This window comes from Dendropsophus ebraccatus, chromosome 5 (genome assembly GCF_027789765.1).
Source record: "Dendropsophus ebraccatus isolate aDenEbr1 chromosome 5, aDenEbr1.pat, whole genome shotgun sequence".
NCBI classification, from domain to species: Eukaryota; Metazoa; Chordata; class Amphibia; order Anura; family Hylidae; genus Dendropsophus; species Dendropsophus ebraccatus.
The window spans coordinates 131,735,001-131,752,500 of record NC_091458.1 but is presented as its reverse complement, the minus strand read 5'-3'; the positions used below and the strand labels follow the sequence as shown (position 1 = coordinate 131,752,500).

The 17,500-nt window shown below is 43.4% G+C and overlaps 33 non-coding genes across 33 annotated transcripts; all 33 read left to right on the top strand.

Annotated features, from left to right (window-relative positions):
• The first annotated feature begins 154 nt into the window (after nt 1-154).
• On the top strand, nt 155-247 carry TRNAI-UAU (transfer RNA isoleucine (anticodon UAU)). The gene is given in 2 exon segments: nt 155-192; nt 212-247. It is a non-coding gene; the product is annotated as a tRNA-Ile (tRNA).
• A 335-nt stretch (nt 248-582) lies between these two features.
• TRNAR-CCU (transfer RNA arginine (anticodon CCU)) lies at nt 583-655 on the top strand. The gene has a single exon. It is a non-coding gene; the product is annotated as a tRNA-Arg (tRNA).
• A 422-nt stretch (nt 656-1,077) lies between these two features.
• On the top strand, nt 1,078-1,170 carry TRNAI-UAU (transfer RNA isoleucine (anticodon UAU)). The gene is given in 2 exon segments: nt 1,078-1,115; nt 1,135-1,170. It is a non-coding gene; the product is annotated as a tRNA-Ile (tRNA).
• Nucleotides 1,171-1,502: 332 nt separating this feature from the next.
• On the top strand, nt 1,503-1,575 carry TRNAR-CCU (transfer RNA arginine (anticodon CCU)). Its single transcript has one exon. It is a non-coding gene; the product is annotated as a tRNA-Arg (tRNA).
• Nucleotides 1,576-1,992: 417 nt separating this feature from the next.
• TRNAI-UAU (transfer RNA isoleucine (anticodon UAU)) lies at nt 1,993-2,085 on the top strand. Its single transcript is given in 2 exon segments — nt 1,993-2,030; nt 2,050-2,085. It is a non-coding gene; the product is annotated as a tRNA-Ile (tRNA).
• A 333-nt stretch (nt 2,086-2,418) lies between these two features.
• On the top strand, nt 2,419-2,491 carry TRNAR-CCU (transfer RNA arginine (anticodon CCU)). The gene has a single exon. It is a non-coding gene; the product is annotated as a tRNA-Arg (tRNA).
• Nucleotides 2,492-2,913: 422 nt separating this feature from the next.
• Nucleotides 2,914-3,006, top strand: TRNAI-UAU (transfer RNA isoleucine (anticodon UAU)). The gene is given in 2 exon segments: nt 2,914-2,951; nt 2,971-3,006. It is a non-coding gene; the product is annotated as a tRNA-Ile (tRNA).
• Nucleotides 3,007-3,340: 334 nt separating this feature from the next.
• Nucleotides 3,341-3,413, top strand: TRNAR-CCU (transfer RNA arginine (anticodon CCU)). The gene has a single exon. It is a non-coding gene; the product is annotated as a tRNA-Arg (tRNA).
• A 422-nt stretch (nt 3,414-3,835) lies between these two features.
• Nucleotides 3,836-3,928, top strand: TRNAI-UAU (transfer RNA isoleucine (anticodon UAU)). The gene is given in 2 exon segments: nt 3,836-3,873; nt 3,893-3,928. It is a non-coding gene; the product is annotated as a tRNA-Ile (tRNA).
• Nucleotides 3,929-4,260: 332 nt separating this feature from the next.
• Nucleotides 4,261-4,333, top strand: TRNAR-CCU (transfer RNA arginine (anticodon CCU)). The gene has a single exon. It is a non-coding gene; the product is annotated as a tRNA-Arg (tRNA).
• Nucleotides 4,334-4,755: 422 nt separating this feature from the next.
• On the top strand, nt 4,756-4,848 carry TRNAI-UAU (transfer RNA isoleucine (anticodon UAU)). The gene is given in 2 exon segments: nt 4,756-4,793; nt 4,813-4,848. It is a non-coding gene; the product is annotated as a tRNA-Ile (tRNA).
• A 185-nt stretch (nt 4,849-5,033) lies between these two features.
• On the top strand, nt 5,034-5,106 carry TRNAR-CCU (transfer RNA arginine (anticodon CCU)). Its single transcript has one exon. It is a non-coding gene; the product is annotated as a tRNA-Arg (tRNA).
• A 417-nt stretch (nt 5,107-5,523) lies between these two features.
• Nucleotides 5,524-5,616, top strand: TRNAI-UAU (transfer RNA isoleucine (anticodon UAU)). Its single transcript is given in 2 exon segments — nt 5,524-5,561; nt 5,581-5,616. It is a non-coding gene; the product is annotated as a tRNA-Ile (tRNA).
• Nucleotides 5,617-5,949: 333 nt separating this feature from the next.
• Nucleotides 5,950-6,022, top strand: TRNAR-CCU (transfer RNA arginine (anticodon CCU)). Its single transcript has one exon. It is a non-coding gene; the product is annotated as a tRNA-Arg (tRNA).
• Nucleotides 6,023-6,439: 417 nt separating this feature from the next.
• TRNAI-UAU (transfer RNA isoleucine (anticodon UAU)) lies at nt 6,440-6,532 on the top strand. The gene is given in 2 exon segments: nt 6,440-6,477; nt 6,497-6,532. It is a non-coding gene; the product is annotated as a tRNA-Ile (tRNA).
• A 260-nt stretch (nt 6,533-6,792) lies between these two features.
• TRNAI-UAU (transfer RNA isoleucine (anticodon UAU)) lies at nt 6,793-6,885 on the top strand. Its single transcript is given in 2 exon segments — nt 6,793-6,830; nt 6,850-6,885. It is a non-coding gene; the product is annotated as a tRNA-Ile (tRNA).
• A 331-nt stretch (nt 6,886-7,216) lies between these two features.
• Nucleotides 7,217-7,289, top strand: TRNAR-CCU (transfer RNA arginine (anticodon CCU)). Its single transcript has one exon. It is a non-coding gene; the product is annotated as a tRNA-Arg (tRNA).
• Nucleotides 7,290-7,709: 420 nt separating this feature from the next.
• TRNAI-UAU (transfer RNA isoleucine (anticodon UAU)) lies at nt 7,710-7,802 on the top strand. Its single transcript is given in 2 exon segments — nt 7,710-7,747; nt 7,767-7,802. It is a non-coding gene; the product is annotated as a tRNA-Ile (tRNA).
• Nucleotides 7,803-7,987: 185 nt separating this feature from the next.
• TRNAR-CCU (transfer RNA arginine (anticodon CCU)) lies at nt 7,988-8,060 on the top strand. Its single transcript has one exon. It is a non-coding gene; the product is annotated as a tRNA-Arg (tRNA).
• Nucleotides 8,061-8,477: 417 nt separating this feature from the next.
• TRNAI-UAU (transfer RNA isoleucine (anticodon UAU)) lies at nt 8,478-8,570 on the top strand. Its single transcript is given in 2 exon segments — nt 8,478-8,515; nt 8,535-8,570. It is a non-coding gene; the product is annotated as a tRNA-Ile (tRNA).
• An 828-nt stretch (nt 8,571-9,398) lies between these two features.
• On the top strand, nt 9,399-9,491 carry TRNAI-UAU (transfer RNA isoleucine (anticodon UAU)). The gene is given in 2 exon segments: nt 9,399-9,436; nt 9,456-9,491. It is a non-coding gene; the product is annotated as a tRNA-Ile (tRNA).
• An 818-nt stretch (nt 9,492-10,309) lies between these two features.
• Nucleotides 10,310-10,402, top strand: TRNAI-UAU (transfer RNA isoleucine (anticodon UAU)). The gene is given in 2 exon segments: nt 10,310-10,347; nt 10,367-10,402. It is a non-coding gene; the product is annotated as a tRNA-Ile (tRNA).
• Nucleotides 10,403-10,734: 332 nt separating this feature from the next.
• TRNAR-CCU (transfer RNA arginine (anticodon CCU)) lies at nt 10,735-10,807 on the top strand. Its single transcript has one exon. It is a non-coding gene; the product is annotated as a tRNA-Arg (tRNA).
• Nucleotides 10,808-11,653: 846 nt separating this feature from the next.
• Nucleotides 11,654-11,726, top strand: TRNAR-CCU (transfer RNA arginine (anticodon CCU)). Its single transcript has one exon. It is a non-coding gene; the product is annotated as a tRNA-Arg (tRNA).
• A 417-nt stretch (nt 11,727-12,143) lies between these two features.
• Nucleotides 12,144-12,236, top strand: TRNAI-UAU (transfer RNA isoleucine (anticodon UAU)). Its single transcript is given in 2 exon segments — nt 12,144-12,181; nt 12,201-12,236. It is a non-coding gene; the product is annotated as a tRNA-Ile (tRNA).
• A 333-nt stretch (nt 12,237-12,569) lies between these two features.
• Nucleotides 12,570-12,642, top strand: TRNAR-CCU (transfer RNA arginine (anticodon CCU)). The gene has a single exon. It is a non-coding gene; the product is annotated as a tRNA-Arg (tRNA).
• A 389-nt stretch (nt 12,643-13,031) lies between these two features.
• Nucleotides 13,032-13,124, top strand: TRNAI-UAU (transfer RNA isoleucine (anticodon UAU)). Its single transcript is given in 2 exon segments — nt 13,032-13,069; nt 13,089-13,124. It is a non-coding gene; the product is annotated as a tRNA-Ile (tRNA).
• Nucleotides 13,125-13,945: 821 nt separating this feature from the next.
• On the top strand, nt 13,946-14,038 carry TRNAI-UAU (transfer RNA isoleucine (anticodon UAU)). The gene is given in 2 exon segments: nt 13,946-13,983; nt 14,003-14,038. It is a non-coding gene; the product is annotated as a tRNA-Ile (tRNA).
• A 332-nt stretch (nt 14,039-14,370) lies between these two features.
• On the top strand, nt 14,371-14,443 carry TRNAR-CCU (transfer RNA arginine (anticodon CCU)). Its single transcript has one exon. It is a non-coding gene; the product is annotated as a tRNA-Arg (tRNA).
• Nucleotides 14,444-14,863: 420 nt separating this feature from the next.
• TRNAI-UAU (transfer RNA isoleucine (anticodon UAU)) lies at nt 14,864-14,956 on the top strand. Its single transcript is given in 2 exon segments — nt 14,864-14,901; nt 14,921-14,956. It is a non-coding gene; the product is annotated as a tRNA-Ile (tRNA).
• A 1,253-nt stretch (nt 14,957-16,209) lies between these two features.
• TRNAR-CCU (transfer RNA arginine (anticodon CCU)) lies at nt 16,210-16,282 on the top strand. Its single transcript has one exon. It is a non-coding gene; the product is annotated as a tRNA-Arg (tRNA).
• A 417-nt stretch (nt 16,283-16,699) lies between these two features.
• TRNAI-UAU (transfer RNA isoleucine (anticodon UAU)) lies at nt 16,700-16,792 on the top strand. The gene is given in 2 exon segments: nt 16,700-16,737; nt 16,757-16,792. It is a non-coding gene; the product is annotated as a tRNA-Ile (tRNA).
• A 332-nt stretch (nt 16,793-17,124) lies between these two features.
• On the top strand, nt 17,125-17,197 carry TRNAR-CCU (transfer RNA arginine (anticodon CCU)). Its single transcript has one exon. It is a non-coding gene; the product is annotated as a tRNA-Arg (tRNA).
• The last annotated feature ends 303 nt before the right edge of the window (nt 17,198-17,500 follow it).

The window sequence follows — 17,500 nt, the reverse complement described above, 5'->3', positions numbered from 1 at the left end:
ATTTTCTGCTGCACCAGAGAACAAAAGCATTTTCTACCTTCTGGAAGCACAGATGGATATATGAAAGGTGCAATGTGTCTCCTTGTCCTAACAGCTAGTTAATAGTTTCAGCAGATTTGAACCCGAGTTGCAGCTAAAACACTGCACAGAGAGAGCTCCAGTGGCGCAGTCGGTCAGCGCACGGTACTTATAAAGCAGTAACTGTTGAGCAATGCTGAGGTTGTGAGTTCGAGCCTCACCTGGAGCATTCTTATTTCCACGTCATCGACTAACAGGTTTGAAGCTGAGTTGCGACAGAGTGGCTTCTTTTCGCTGATTTCCTTTGGCTGTTTTTGGAGCGACAATAAGCTTTTGTCTATCAGCACTACCAATATCCTGTGGCTAAATGATTGAAACAATGCAACAAAAAAAGACCTGGCTCTTGTGTGAAGAAAAAAGAAAAGAAGCTGGCATCTGATAACGATTGCATATTGCATTGCGTTTTGAATTAAATCAGTGGACCATCAACTATAACGCAACCACAAGTGAATTCTTGCTTTGAAAAAAAAAAAAAAAAACATCCCTGTGTAGCTTGTCTAGACAGCCCCAGTGGCCTAATGGATAAGGCACTGGCCTCCTAAGCCAGGGATTGTGGGTTCGAGTCCCATCTGGGGTGCTTGCTTTCCTGACCTTTCTCAGGAGGCTGATGGTGTGTTTTAGTGCCATATAAAGTGTGTTCGTCTAGCTTCTTCAATGATAATTGTTCAAGTTTCTCGCAATATCTGTCCTCATGGTGATCACAGAAAGCATGCATAACTCTAAATTAAAGAGAATCTGTCAGCTGCAATTCAGGTTCCAGACTGGTAATGCTCTCAGGTCAAGGAGACATGTCATACCTCGCTAATGTCCATCTCTGTTTCCAAAAGGTAGGGAAGCCCTTTTATTTTCTGCTGCACCAGAGAACAAAAGCATTTTCTACCTTCTGGAAGCACAGATGGATATATGAAAGGTGCAATGTGTCTCCTTGTCCTAACAGCTAGTTAATAGTTTCAGCAGATTTGAACCCGAGTTGCAGCTGAAACACTAAACAGAGAGAGAGCCCCAGTGGCGCAACCGGTCAGCGCGCGATACTTATAAAGCAGTAACTGTTGAGCAATGCCGAGGTTGTGAGTTCAAGCCTCACCTGGAGCATTCTTATTTCCACGTCATCGACTAACAGGTTTGAAGCTGAGTTGCGACAGAGTGGCTTCTTTTCGCTGATTTCCTTTGGCTGTTTTTGGAGCGACAATAAGCTTTTGTCTATCAGCACTACCAATATCCTGTGGCTAAATGATTGAAACAATGCAACAAAAAAAGACCTGGCTCTTGTGTGAAGAAAAAAGAAAAGAAGCTGGCATCTGATAACGATTGCATATTGCATTGCGTTTTGAATTAAATCAGTGGACCATCAACTATAACGCAACCACAAGTGAATTCTTGCTTTGAAAAAAAAACAAAACATCCCTGTGTAGCTTATCTAGACAGCCCCAGTGGCCTAATGGATAAGGCACTGGCCTCCTAAGCCAGGGATTGTGGGTTCGAGTCCCATCTGGGGTGCTTGCTTTCCTGACCTTTCTCAGGAGGCTGATGGTGTGTTTTAGTGCCATATAAAGTGTGTTCGTCTAGCTTCTTCAATGATAATTGTTCAAGTTTCTCGCAATATCTGGCCTCATGCTGATCACAGAAAGCATGCATAACTCATTAAAGAAAATCTGTCAGCTGGAATTCAGGTTCCACACTGGTAATGCTCTCAGGTCAAGGAGACATGTCATACCTCGCTAACGTCCATCTCCGTTTCCAAAAGTTAGGAAAGCCCTTTTATTTTCTGCTGCACCAGAGAACAAAAGCATTTTCTACCTTCTGGAAGCACAGATGGATATATGAAAGGTGCAATGTGTCTCCTTGTCCTAACAGCTAGTTAATAGTTTCAGCAGATTTGAACCCGAGTTGCAGCTAAAACACTGCACAGAGAGAGCTCCAGTGGCGCAATCGGTCAGCGCACGGTACTTATAAAGCAGTAACTGTTGAGCAATGCTGAGGTTGTGAGTTCGAGCCTCACCTGGAGCATTCTTATTTCCACGTCATCGACTAACAGGTTTGAAGCTGAGTTGCGACAGAGTGGCTTCTTTTCGCTGATTTCCTTTGGCTGTTTTTGGAGCGACAATAAGCTTTTGTCTATCAGCACTACCAATATCCTGTGGCTAAATGATTGAAACAATGCAACAAAAAAAGACCTGGCTCTTGTGTGAAGAAAAAAGAAAAGAAGCTGGCATCTGATAACGATTGCATATTGCATTGCGTTTTGAATTTAATCAGTGGACCATCAACTATAACGCAACCACAAGTGAATTCTTGCTTTGAAAAAAAAAAAAAAACATCCCTGTGTAGCTTGTCTAGACAGCCCCAGTGGCCTAATGGATAAGGCACTGGCCTCCTAAGCCAGGGATTGTGGGTTCGAGTCCCATCTGGGGTGCTTGCTTTCCTGACCTTTCTCAGGAGGCTGATGGTGTGTTTTAGTGCCATATAAAGTGTGTTCGTCTAGCTTCTTCAATGATAATTGTTCAAGTTTCTCGCAATATCTGTCCTCATGGTGATCACAGAAAGCATGCATAACTCTAAATTAAAGAGAATCTGTCAGCTGCAATTCAGGTTCCAGACTGGTAATGCTCTCAGGTCAAGGAGACATGTCATACCTCGCTAATGTCCATCTCTGTTTCCAAAAGGTAGGGAAGCCCTTTTATTTTCTGCTGCACCAGAGAACAAAAGCATTTTCTACCTTCTGGAAGCACAGATGGATATATGAAAGGTGCAATGTGTCTCCTTGTCCTAACAGCTAGTTAATAGTTTCAGCAGATTTGAACCCGAGTTGCAGCTGAAACACTAAACAGAGAGAGAGCCCCAGTGGCGCAACCGGTCAGCGTGCGGTACTTATAAAGCAGTAACTGTAGAGCAATGCCGAGGTTGTGAGTTCAAGCCTCACCTGGAGCATTCTTATTTCCACGTCATCGACTAACAGGTTTGAAGCTGAGTTGCGACAGAGCGGCTTCTTTTCGCTGATTTCCTTTGGCTGTTTTTGGAGCGACAATAAGCTTTTGTCTATCAGCACTACCAATATCCTGTGGCTAAATGATTGAAACAATGCAACAAAAAAAGACCTGGCTCTTGTGTGAAGAAAAAAGAAAAGAAGCTGGCATCTGATAACGATTGCATATTGCATTGCGTTTTGAATTAAATCAGTGGACCATCAACTATAACGCAACCACAAGTGAATTCTTGCTTTGAAAAAAAAAAAAAAAAAATCCCTGTGTAGCTTGTCTAGACAGCCCCAGTGGCCTAATGGATAAGGCACTGGCCTCCTAAGCCAGGGATTGTGGGTTCGAGTCCCATCTGGGGTGCTTGCTTTCCTGACCTTTCTCAGGAGGCTGATGGTGTGTTTTAGTGCCATATAAAGTGTGTTCGTCTAGCTTCTTCAATGATAATTGTTCAAGTTTCTCGCAATATCTGTCCTCATGGTGATCACAGAAAGCATGCATAACTCTAAATTAAAGAGAATCTGTCAGCTGCAATTCAGGTTCCAGACTGGTAATGCTCTCAGGTCAAGGAGACATGTCATACCTCGCTAATGTCCATCTCTGTTTCCAAAAGGTAGGGAAGCCCTTTTATTTTCTGCTGCACCAGAGAACAAAAGCATTTTCTACCTTCTGGAAGCACAGATGGATATATGAAAGGTGCAATGTGTCTCCTTGTCCTAACAGCTAGTTAATAGTTTCAGCAGATTTGAACCCGAGTTGCAGCTGAAACACTAAACAGAGAGAGAGCCCCAGTGGCGCAACCGGTCAGCGTGCGGTACTTATAAAGCAGTAACTGTAGAGCAATGCCGAGGTTGTGAGTTCAAGCCTCACCTGGAGCATTCTTATTTCCACGTCATCGACTAACAGGTTTGAAGCTGAGTTGCGACAGAGTGGCTTCTTTTCGCTGATTTCCTTTGGCTGTTTTTGGAGCGACAATAAGCTTTTGTCTATCAGCACTACCAATATCCTGTGGCTAAATGATTGAAACAATGCAACAAAAAAAGACCTGGCTCTTGTGTGAAGAAAAAAGAAAAGAAGCTGGCATCTGGCAACGATTGCATATTGCATTGCGTTTTGAATTAAATCAGTGGACCATCAACTATAACGCAACCACAAGTGAATTCTTGCTTTGAAAAAAAAACAAAACATCCCTGTGTAGCTTATCTAGACAGCCCCAGTGGCTTAATGGATAAGGCACTGGCCTCCTAAGCCAGGGATTGTGGGTTCGAGTCCCATCTGGGGTGCTTGCTTTCCTGACCTTTCTCAGGAGGCTGATGGTGTGTTTTAGTGCCATATAAAGTGTGTTCGTCTAGCTTCTTCAATGATAATTGTTCAAGTTTCTCGCAATATCTGTCCTCATGGTGATCACAGAAAGCATGCATAACTCTAAATTAAAGAGAATCTGTCAGCTGCAATTCAGGTTCCAGACTGGTAATGCTCTCAGGTCAAGGAGACATGTCATACCTCGCTAATGTCCATCTCTGTTTCCAAAAGGTAGGGAAGCCCTTTTATTTTCTGCTGCACCAGAGAACAAAAGCATTTTCTACCTTCTGGAAGCACAGATGGATATATGAAAGGTGCAATGTGTCTCCTTGTCCTAACAGCTAGTTAATAGTTTCAGCAGATTTGAACCCGAGTTGCAGCTGAAACACTAAACAGAGAGAGAGCCCCAGTGGCGCAACCGGTCAGCGTGCGGTACTTATAAAGCAGTAACTGTAGAGCAATGCCGAGGTTGTGAGTTCAAGCCTCACCTGGAGCATTCTTATTTCCACGTCATCGACTAACAGGTTTGAAGCTGAGTTGCGACAGAGTGGCTTCTTTTCGCTGATTTCCTTTGGCTGTTTTTGGAGCGACAATAAGCTTTTGTCTATCAGAACTACCAATATCCTGTGGCTAAATGATTGAAACAATGCAACAAAAAAAGACCTGGCTCTTGTCTAGACAGCCCCAGTGGCCTAATGGATAAGGCACTGGCCTCCTAAGCCAGGGATTGTGGGTTCGAGTCCCATCTGGGGTGCTTGCTTTCCTGACCTTTCTCAGGAGGCTGATGGTGTGTTTTAGTGCCATATAAAGTGTGTTCGTCTAGCTTCTTCAATGATAATTGTTCAAGTTTCTCGCAATATCTGGCCTCATGCTGATCACAGAAAGCATGCATAACTCATTAAACAGAATCTGTCAGCTGCAATTCAGGTTCCAGACTGGTAATGCTCTTGGGTCAAGGAGATATGTCATACCTCGCTAACGTCCATCTCCGTTTCCAAAAGTTAGGAAAGCCCTTTTATTTTCTGCTGCACCAGAGAACAAAAGCATTTTCTACCTTCTGGAAGCACAGATGGATATATGAAAGGTGCAATGTGTCTCCTTGTCCTAACAGCTAGTTAATAGTTTCAGCAGATTTGAACCCGAGTTGCAGCTAAAACACTGCACAGAGAGAGCTCCAGTGGCGCAATCGGTCAGCGCGTGGTACTTATAAAGCAGTAACTGTTGAGCAATGCCGAGGTTGTGAGTTCGAGCCTCACCTGGAGCATTCTTATTTCCACGTCATCGACTAACAGGTTTGAAGCTGAGTTGCGACAGAGTGGCTTCTTTTCGCTGATTTCCTTTGGCTGTTTTTGGAGCGACAATAAGCTTTTGTCTATCAGCACTACCAATATCCTGTGGCTAAATGATTGAAACAATGCAACAAAAAAAGACCTGGCTCTTGTGTGAAGAAAAAAGAAAAGAAGCTGGCATCTGGCAACGATTGCATATTGCATTGCGTTTTGAATTAAATCAGTGGACCATCAACTATAACGCAACCACAAGTGAATTCTTGCTTTGAAAAAAAAAAAAAAACATCCCTGTGTAGCTTGTCTAGACAGCCCCAGTGGCCTAATGGATAAGGCACTGGCCTCCTAAGCCAGGGATTGTGGGTTCGAGTCCCATCTGGGGTGCTTGCTTTCCTGACCTTTTTCAGGAGGCTGATGGTGTGTTTTAGTGCCATATAAAGTGTGTTCGTCTAGCTTCTTCAATGATAATTGTTCAAGTTTCTCGCAATATCTGGCCTCATGCTGATCACAGAAAGCATGCATAACTCATTAAAGAGAATCTGTCAGCTGCAATTCAGGTTCCAGACTGGTAATGCTCTCGGGTCAAGGAGATATGTCATACCTCGCTAACGTCCATCTCCGTTTCCAAAAGTTAGGAAAGCCCTTTTATTTTCTGCTGCACCAGAGAACAAAAGCATTTTCTACCTTCTGGAAGCACAGATGGATATATGAAAGGTGCAATGTGTCTCCTTGTCCTAACAGCTAGTTAATAGTTTCAGCAGATTTGAACCCGAGTTGCAGCTAAAACACTGCACAGAGAGAGCTCCAGTGGTGCAATCGGTCAGCGCGCGGTACTTATAAAGCAGTAACTGTTGAGCAATGCCGAGGTTGTGAGTTCCAGCCTCACCTGGAGCATTCTTATTTCCACTTCATCGACTAACAGGTTTGAAGCTGAGTTGCGACAGAGGGGCTTCTTTTCGCTGATTTCCTTTGGCTGTTTTTGGAGCGACAATAAGCTTTTGTCTATCAGCACTACCAATATCCTGTGGCTAAATGATTGAAACAATGCAACAAAAAAAGACCTGGCTCTTGTGTGAAGAAAAAAGAAAAGAAGCTGGCATCTGGCAACGATTGCATATTGCATTGCGTTTTGAATTAAATCAGTGGATCAGAGAGCTCCAGTGGCGCAATCGGTCAGCGCGCGGTACTTATAAAGCAGTAACTGTTGAGCAATGCCGAGGTTGTGAGTTCCAGCCTCACCTGGAGCATTCTTATTTCCACTTCATCGACTAACAGGTTTGAAGCTGAGTTGCGACAGAGGGGCTTCTTTTCGCTGATTTCCTTTGGCTGTTTTTGGAGCGACAATAAGCTTTTGTTTATCAGCACTACCAATATCCTGTGGCTAAATGATTGAAACAATGCAACAAAAAAAGACCTGGCTCTTGTGTGAAGAAAAAAGAAAAGAAGCTGGCATCTGGTAACGATTGCATATTGCATTGCGTTTTGAATTAAATCAGTGGACCATCAACTATAACGCAACCACAAGTGAATTCTTGCTTTGAAAAAAAAAAAAACATCCCTGTGTAGCTTGTCTAGACAGCCCCAGTGGCCTAATGGATAAGGCACTGGCCTCCTAAGCCAGGGATTGTGGGTTCGAGTCCCATCTGGGGTGCTTGCTTTCCTGACCTTTTTCAGGAGGCTGATGGTGTGTTTTAGTGCCATATAAAGTGTGTTCGTCTAGCTTCTTCAATGATAATTGTTCAAGTTTCTCGCAATATCTGTCCTCATGCTGATCACAGAAAGCATGCATAACTCTAAATTAAAGAGAATCTATCAGCTGCAATTCAGGTTCCAGACTGGTAATGCTCTCAGGTCAAGGAGACATGTCATATCTCGCTAATGTCCATCTCTGTTTCCAAAAGTTAGGAAAGCCCTTTTATTTTCTGCTGCACCAGAGAACAAAAGCATTTTCTACCTTCTGGAAGCACAGATGGATATATGAAAGGTGCAATGTGTCTCCTTGTCCTAACAGCTAGCTAATAGTTTCAGCAGATTTGAACCCGAGTTGCAGCTAAAACACTGCACAGAGAGAGCTCCAGTGGCGCAATCGGTCAGCGCGTGGTACTTATAAAGCAGTAACTGTTGAGCAATGCCGAGGTTGTGAGTTCGAGCCTCACCTGGAGCATTCTTATTTCCTCGTCATCGACTAACAGGTTTGAAGCTGAGTTGCGACAGAGTGGCTTCTTTTCGCTGATTTCCTTTGGCTGTTTTTGGAGCGACAATAAGCTTTTGTCTATCAGCACTACCAATATCCTGTGGCTAAATGATTGAAACAATGAAACAAAAAAAGACCTGGCTCTTGTCTAGACAGCCCCAGTGGCCTAATGGATAAGGCACTGGCCTCCTAAGTCAGGGATTGTGGGTTCGAGTCCCATCTGGGGTGCTTGCTTTCCTGACCTTTCTCAGGAGGCTGATGGTGTGTTTTAGTGCCATATAAAGTGTGTTCGTCTAGCTTCTTCAATGATAATTGTTCAAGTTTCTCGCAATATCTGGCCTCATGCTGATCACAGAAAGCATGCATAACTCATTAAAGAGAATCTGTCAGCTGCAATTCAGGTTCCAGACTGGTAATGCTCTCAGGTCAAGGAGACGTGTCAGACCTCGCTAACGTCCATCTCTGTTTCCAAAAGTTAGGAAAGCCCTTTTATTTTCTGCTGCACCAGAGAACAAAAGCATTTTCTACCTTCTGGAAGCACAGATGGATATATGAAAGGTGCAATGTGTCTCCTTGTCCTAACAGCTAGCTAATAGTTTCAGCAGATTTGAACCCGAGTTGCAGCTAAAACACTGCACAGAGAGAGCTCCAGTGGCGCAATCGGTCAGCGCGCGGTACTTATAAAGCAGTAACTGTTGAGCATTGCCGAGGTTGTGAGTTCGAGCCTCACCTGGAGCATTCTTATTTCCACGTCATCGACTAACAGGTTTGAAGCTGAGTTGCGACAGAGTGGCTTCTTTTCGCTGATTTCCTTTGGCTGTTTTTGGAGCGACAATAAGCTTTTGTCTATCAGCACTACCAATATCCTGTGGCTAAATGATTGAGACAATGCAACAAAAAAAGACCTGGCTCTTGTGTGAAGAAAAAAGAAAAGAAGCTGGCATCTGGCAACGATTGCATATTGCATTGCGTTTTGAATTAAATCAGTGGACCATCAACTATAACGCAACCACAAATGAATTCTTGCTTTGAAAAAAAAAAAAAAACATCCCTGTGTAGCTTGTCTAGACAGCCCCAGTGGCCTAATGGATAAGGCACTGGCCTCCTAAGCCAGTGATTGTGGGTTCGAGTCCCATCTGGCTGGCTTGCTTTCCTGAACTTTCTCAGGAGGCTGATGGTGTGTTTTAGTGCCATATAAAGTGTGTTCGTCTAGCTTCTTCAATGATAATTGTTCAAGTTTCTCGCAATATCTGTCCTCATGGTGATCACAGAAAGCATGCATAACTCTAAATTAAAGAGAATCTGTCAGCTGCAATTCAGGTTCCAGACTGGTAATGCTCTCAGGTCAAGGAGACATGTCATACCTCGCTAATGTCCATCTCTGTTTCCAAAAGGTAGGGAAGCCCTTTTATTTTCTGCTGCACCAGAGAACAAAAGCATTTTCTACCTTCTGGAAGCACAGATGGATATATGAAAGGTGCAATGTGTCTCCTTGTCCTAACAGCTAGTTAATAGTTTCAGCAGATTTGAACCCGAGTTGAAGCTGAAACACTAAACAGAGAGAGAGCCCCAGTGGCGCAACTGGTCAGCGCGCGATACTTATAAAGCAGTAACTGTTGAGCAATGCCGAGGTTGTGAGTTCAAGCCTCACCTGGAGCATTCTTATTTCCACGTCATCGACTAACAGGTTTGAAGCTGAGTTGCGACAGAGTGGCTTCTTTTCGCTGATTTCCTTTAACTGTTTTTGGAGCGACAATAAGCTTTTGTCTATCAGCACTACCAATATCCTGTGGCTAAATGATTGAAACAATGCAACAAAAAAAGACCTGGCTCTTGTGTGAAGAAAAAAGAAAAGAAGCTGGCATCTGGCAACGATTGCATATTGCATTGCGTTTTGAATTAAATCAGTGGACCATCAACTATAACGCAACCACAAGTGAATTCTTGCTTTGAAAAAAAAAAAAAAACATCCCTGTGTAGCTTGTCTAGACAGCCCCAGTGGCCTAATGGATAAGGCACTGGCCTCCTAAGCCAGTGATCGAGTCCCATCTGGGGTGCTTGCTTTCCTGACCTTTCTCAGGAGGCTGATGGTGTGTTTTAGTGCCATATAAAGTGTGTTCGTCTAGCTTCTTCAATGATAATTGTTCAAGTTTCTCGCAATATCTGTCCTCATGCTGATCACAGAAAGCATGCATAACTCTAAATTAAAGAGAATCTGTCAGCTGCAATTCAGGTTCCAGACTGGTAATGCTTTCAGGTCAAGGAGACATGTCATACCTCGCTAATGTCCATCTCTGTTTCCAAAAGGTAGGAAAGCCCTTTTATTTTCTGCTGCACCAGAGAACAAAAGCATTTTCTACCTTCTGGAAGCACAGATGGATATATGAAAGGTGCAATGTGTCTCCTTGTCCTAACAGCTAGTTAATAGTTTCAGCAGATTTGAACCCGAGTTGCAGCTAAAACACTGCACAGAGAGAGCTCCAGTGGCGCAATCGGTCAGCGCGCGGTACTTATAAAGCAGTAACTGTTGAGCAATGCCGAGGTTGTGAGTTCCAGCCTCACCTGGAGCATTCTTATTTCCACTTCATCGACTAACAGGTTTGAAGCTGAGTTGCGACAGAGGGGCTTCTTTTCGCTGATTTCCTTTGGCTGTTTTTGGAGCGACAATAAGCTTTTGTTTATCAGCACTACCAATATCCTGTGGCTAAATGATTGAAACAATGCAACAAAAAAAGACCTGGCTCTTGTGTGAAGAAAAAAGAAAAGAAGCTGGCATCTGGTAACGATTGCATATTGCATTGCGTTTTGAATTAAATCAGTGGACCATCAACTATAACGCAACCACAAGTGAATTCTTGCTTTGAAAAAAAAAAAAAACATCCCTGTGTAGCTTGTCTAGACAGCCCCAGTGGCCTAATGGATAAGGCACTGTCCTCCTAAGCCAGGGATTGTGGGTTCGAGTCCCATCTGGGGTGCTTGCTTTCCTGACCTTTTTCAGGAGGCTGATGGTGTGTTTTAGTGCCATATAAAGTGTGTTCGTCTAGCTTCTTCAATGATAATTGTTCAAGTTTCTCGCAATATCTGTCCTCATGCTGATCACAGAAAGCATGCATAACTCTAAATTAAAGAGAATTTATCAGCTGCAATTCAGGTTCCAGACTGGTAATGCTCTCAGGTCAAGGAGACATGTCATATCTCGCTAATGTCCATCTCTGTTTCCAAAAGTTAGGAAAGCCCTTTTATTTTCTGCTGCACCAGAGAACAAAAGCATTTTCTACCTTCTGGAAGCACAGATGGATATATGAAAGGTGCAATGTGTCTCCTTGTCCTAACAGCTAGCTAATAGTTTCAGCAGATTTGAACCCGAGTTGCAGCTAAAACACTGCACTGAGAGAGCTCCAGTGGCGCAATCGGTCAGCGCGTGGTACTTTTAAAGCAGTAACTGTTGAGCAATGCCGAGGTTGTGAGTTCGAGCCTCACCTGGAGCATACTTATTTCCACGTCATCGACTAACAGGTTTGAAGCTGAGTTGCGACAGAGTGGCTTCTTTTCGCTGATTTCCTTTGGCTGTTTTTGGAGCGACAATAAGCTTTTGTCAATCAGCACTACCAATATCCTGTGGCTAAATGATTGAAACAATGCAACAAAAAAAGACCTGGCTCTTGTGTGAAGAAAAAAGTAAAGAAGCTGGCATCTGGCAACGATTGCATATTGCATTGCGTTTTGAATTAAATCAGTGGACCATCAACTATAACGCAACCACAAGTGAATTCTTGCTTTGAAAAAAAAAAAAAAACATCCCTGTGTAGCTTGTCTAGACAGTCCCAGTGGCCTAATGGATAAGGCACTGGCCTCCTAAGCCAGGGATTGTGGGTTCGAGTCCCATCTGGGGTGCTTGCTTTCCTGACCTTTCTCAGGAGGCTGATGGTGTGTTTTAGTGCCATATAAAGTGTGTTCGTCTAGCTTCTTCAATGATAATTGTTCAAGTTTCTCGCAATATCTGGCCTCATGCTGATCACAGAAAGCATGCATAACTCATTAAAGAGAATCTGTCAGCTGCAATTCAGGTTCCAGACTGGTAATGCTCTCAGGTCAAGGAGATATGTCATACCTCGCTAACGTCCATCTCTGTTTCCAAAAGTTAGGAAAGCCCTTTTATTTTCTGCTGCACCAGAGAACAAAAGCATTTTCTACCTTCTGGAAGCACAGATGGATATATGAAAGGTGCAATGTGTCTCCTTGTCCTAACAGCTAGCTAATAGTTTCAGCAGATTTGAACCCGAGTTGCAGCTAAAACACTGCACAGAGAGAGCTCCAGTGGCGCAATCGGTCAGCGCGCGGTACTTATAAAGCAGTAACTGTTGAGCAATGCCGAGGTTGTGAGTTCCAGCCTCACCTGGAGCATTCTTATTTCCACTTCATCGACTAACAGGTTTGAAGCTGAGTTGCGACAGAGGGGCTTCTTTTCGCTGATTTCCTTTGGCTGTTTTTGGAGCGACAATAAGCTTTTGTTTATCAGCACTACCAATATCCTGTGGCTAAATGATTGAAACAATGCAACAAAAAAAGACCTGGCTCTTGTGTGAAGAAAAAAGAAAAGAAGCTGGCATCTGGCAACGATTGCATATTGCATTGCGTTTTGAATTAAATCAGTGGACCATCAACTATAACGCAACCACAAGTGAATTCTTGCTTTGAAAAAAAAAAAAAAACATCCCTGTGTAGCTTGTCTAGACAGTCCCAGTGGCCTAATGGATAAGGCACTGGCCTCCTAAGCCAGGGATTGTGGGTTCGAGTCCCATCTGGGGTGCTTGCTTTCCTGACCTTTCTCAGGAGGCTGATGGTGTGTTTTAGTGCCATATAAAGTGTGTTCGTCTAGCTTCTTCAATGATAATTGTTCAAGTTTCTCGCAATATCTGGCCTCATGCTGATCACAGAAAGCATGCATAACTCATTAAAGAGAATCTGTCAGCTGCAATTCAGGTTCCAGACTGGTAATGCTCTCAGGTCAAGGAGATATGTCATACCTCGCTAACGTCCATCTCTGTTTCCAAAAGTTAGGAAAGCCCTTTTATTTTCTGCTGCACCAGAGAACAAAAGCATTTTCTACCTTCTGGAAGCACAGATGGATATATGAAAGGTGCAATGTGTCTCCTTGTCCTAACAGCTAGCTAATAGTTTCAGCAGATTTGAACCCGAGCCCCAGTGGCGCAACCGGTAAGCGCACGGTACTTATAAAGCAGTAACTGTAGAGCAATGCCGAGGTTGTGAGTTCGAGCCTCACCTGGAGCATTCTTATTTCCACGTCATCAACTAACAGGTTTGAAGCTGAGTTGCGACAGAGTGGCTTCTTTTCGCTGATTTCCTTTGGCTGTTTTTGGAGCGACAATAAGCTTTTGTCTATCAGCACTATCAATATCCTGTGGCTAAATGATTGAAACAATGCAACAAAAAAGACCTGGCTCTTGTGTGAAGAAAAAAGAAAAGAAGCTGGCATCTGGCAACGATTGCATATTGCATTGCGTTTTGAATAAAATCAGTGGACCATCAACTATAACGCAACCACAAGTGAATTCTTGCTTTGAAAAAAAAAAAAATCCCTGTGTAGCTTGCCCAGACAGCCCCAGTGGCCTAATGAATAAGGCACTGGCCTCCTAAGTCAGGGATTGTGGGTTCGAGTCTCATCTGGGGTGCTTGCTTTCCTGACCTTTCTCAGGAGGCTGATGGTGTGTTTTAGTGCCATATAAAGTGTGTTCGTCTAGCTTCTTCAATGAAAATTGTTCAAGTTTCTCGCAATATCTGTCCTCATGCTGATCACAGAAAGCATGCATAACTCTAAATTAAAGAGAATCTGTCAGCTGCAATTCAGGTTCCAGACTGGTAATGCTCTCAGGTCAAGGAGACATGTCATACCTCGCTAATGTCCATCTCTGTTTCCAAAAGTTAGGAAAGCCCTTTTATTTTCTGCTGCACCAGAGAACAAAAGCATTTTCTACCTTCTGGAAGCACAGATGGATATATGAAAGGTGCAATGTGTCTCCTTGTCCTAACAGCTAGTTAATAGTTTCAGCAGATTTGAACCCGAGTTGCAGCTAAAACACTGCACAGAGAGAGCTCCAGTGGCGCAATCGGTCAGCGCGCGGTACTTATAAAGCAGTAACTGTTGAGCAATGCCGAGGTTGTGAGTTCCAGCCTCACCTGGAGCATTCTTATTTCCACTTCATCGACTAACAGGTTTGAAGCTGAGTTGCGACAGAGGGGCTTCTTTTCGCTGATTTCCTTTGGCTGTTTTTGGAGCGACAATAAGCTTTTGTTTATCAGCACTACCAATATCCTGTGGCTAAATGATTGAAACAATGCAACAAAAAAAGACCTGGCTCTTGTGTGAAGAAAAAAGAAAAGAAGCTGGCATCTGGTAACGATTGCATATTGCATTGCGTTTTGAATTAAATCAGTGGACCATCAACTATAACGCAACCACAAGTGAATTCTTGCTTTGAAAAAAAAAAAAAACATCCCTGTGTAGCTTGTCTAGACAGCCCCAGTGGCCTAATGGATAAGGCACTGGCCTCCTAAGCCAGGGATTGTGGGTTCGAGTCCCATCTGGGGTGCTTGCTTTCCTGACCTTTTTCAGGAGGCTGATGGTGTGTTTTAGTGCCATATAAAGTGTGTTCGTCTAGCTTCTTCAATGATAATTGTTCAAGTTTCTCGCAATATCTGTCCTCATGCTGATCACAGAAAGCATGCATAACTCTAAATTAAAGAGAATCTGTCAGCTGCAATTCAGGTTCCAGACTGGTAATGCTCTCAGGTCAAGGAGACATGTCATACCTCGCTAATGTCCATCTCTGTTTCCAAAAGTTAGGAAAGCCCTTTTATTTTCTGCTGCATCAGAGAACAAAAGCATTTTCTACCTTCTGGAAGCACAGATGGATATATGAAAGGTGCAATGTGTCTCCTTGTCCTAACAGCTAGCTAATAGTTTCAGCAGATTTGAACCCGAGTTGCAGCTAAAACACTGCACAGAGAGAGCTCCAGTGGCGCAATCGGTCAGCGCGCGGTACTTATAAAGCAGTAACTGTTGAGCAATGCCGAGGTTGTGAGTTCGAGCCTCATCTGGAGCATTCTTATTTCCACGTCATCGACTAACAGGTTTGAAGCTGAGTTGCGACAGAGTGGCTTCTTTTCGCTGATTTCCTTTGGCTGTTTTTGGAGCGACAATAAGCTTTTGTCTATCAGCACTACCAATATCCTGTGGCTAAATATTTGAAACAATGCAACAAAAAAAGACCTGGCTCTTGTGTGAAGAAAAAAGAAAAGAAGCTGGCATCTGGCAACGATTGCATATTGCATTGCGTTTTGAATTAAATCAGTGGACCATCAACTATAACGCAACCACAAGTGAATTCTTGCTTTGAAAAAAAAAAAAAAATCCCTGTGTAGCTTGTCCAGACAGCCCCAGTGGCCTAATGAATAAGGCACTGGCCTCCTAAGCCAGGGATTGTGGGTTCGAGTCTCATCTGGGGTGCTTGCTTTCCTGACCTTTCTCAGGAGGCTGATGGTGTGTTTTAGTGCCATATAAAAGTGTGTTCGTCTAGCTTCTTCAATGAAAATTGTTCAAGTTTCTCGCAATATCTGTCCTCATGCTGATCACAGAAAGCATGCATAACTCTAAATTAAAGAGAATCTGTCAGCTGCAATTCAGGTTCCAGACTGGTAATGCTCTCAGGTCAAGGAGACATGTCATACCTCGCTAATGTCCATCTCTGTTTCCAAAATTTAGGAAAGCCCTTTTATTTTCTGCTGCACCAGAGAACAAAAGCATTTTCTACCTTCTGGAAGCACAGATGGATATATGAAAGGTGCAATGTGTCTCCTTGTCCTAACAGCTAGTTAATAGTTTCAGCAGATTTGAACTCGAGTTGCAGCTGAAACACTAAACAGAGAGAGAGCCCCAGTGGCGCAACCGGTCAGCGCGCGGTACTTATAAAGCAGTAACTGTTGAGCAATGCCGAGGTTGTGAGTTCCTGCCTCACCTGGAGCGTTCTTATTTCCACGTCATCGACTAACAGGTTTGAAGCTGAGTTGCGACAGAGGGGCTTCTTTTCGCTGATTTCCTTTGGCTGTTTTTGGAGCGACAATAAGCTTTTGTCTATCAGCACTACCAAAATCCTGTGGCTAAATGATTGAAACAATGCAACAAAAAAAGACCTGGCTCTTGTGTGAAGAAAAAAGTAAAGAAGCTGGCATCTGGCAACGATTGCATATTGCATTGCGTTTTGAATTAAATCAGTGGACCATCAACTATAACGCAACCACAAGTGAATTCTTGCTTTGAAAAAAAAAAAAAAACATCCCTGTGTAGCTTGTCTAGACAGCCCCAGTGGCCTAATGGATAAGGCACTGGCCTCCTAAGCCAGGGATTGTGGGTTCGAGTCCCATCTGGGGTGCTTGCTTTCCTGACCTTTCTCAGGAGGCTGATGGTGTGTTTTAGTGCCATATAAAGTGTGTTCGTCTAGCTTCTTCAATGATAATTGTTCAAGTTTCTCGCAATATCTGGCCTCATGCTGATCACAGAAAGCATGCATAACTCATTAAAGAGAATCTGTCAGCTGCAATTCAGGTTCCAGACTGGTAATGCTCTCAGGTCAAGGAGATATGTCATACCTCGCTAACGTCCATCTCTGTTTCCAAAAGTTAGGAAAGCCCTTTTATTTTCTGCTGCACCAGAGAACAAAAGCATTTTCTACCTTCTGGAAGCACAGATGGATATATGAAAGGTGCAATGTGTCTCCTTGTCCTAACAGCTAGCTAATAGTTTCAGCAGATTTGAACCCGAGTTGCAGCTAAAACACTGCACAGAGAGAGCTCCAGTGGCGCAATCGGTCAGCGCGCGGTACTTATAAAGCAGTAACTGTTGAGCAATGCCGAGGTTGTGAGTTCCAGCCTCACCTGGAGCATTCTTATTTCCACTTCATCGACTAACAGGTTTGAAGCTGAGTTGCGACAGAGGGGCTTCTTTTCGCTGATTTCCTTTGGCTGTTTTTGGAGCGACAATAAGCTTTTGTTTATCAGCACTACCAATATCCTGTGGCTAAATGATTGAAACAATGCAACAAAAAAAGACCTGGCTCTTGTGTGAAGAAAAAAGAAAAGAAGCTGGCATCTGGTAACGATTGCATATTGCATTGCGTTTTGAATTAAATCAGTGGACCATCAACTATAACGCAACCACAAGTGAATTCTTGCTTTGAAAAAAAAAAAAAACATCCCTGTGTAGCTTGTCTAGACAGCCCCAGTGGCCTAATGGATAAGGCACTGGCCTCCTAAGCCAGGGATTGTGGGTTCGAGTCCCATCTGGGGTGCTTGCTTTCCTGACCTTTTTCAGGAGGCTGATGGTGTGTTTTAGTGCCATATAAAGTGTGTTCGTCTAGCTTCTTCAATGATAATTGTTCAAGTTTCTCGCAATATCTGCCCTCATGCTGATCACAGAAAGCATGCATAACTCTAAATTAAAGAGAATCTATCAGCTGCAATTCAGGTTCCAGACTGGTAATGCTCTCAGGTCAAGGAGACATGTCATATCTCGCTAATGTCCATCTCTGTTTCCAAAAGTTAGGAAAGCCCTTTTATTTTCTGCTGCACCAGAGAACAAAAGCATTTTCTAC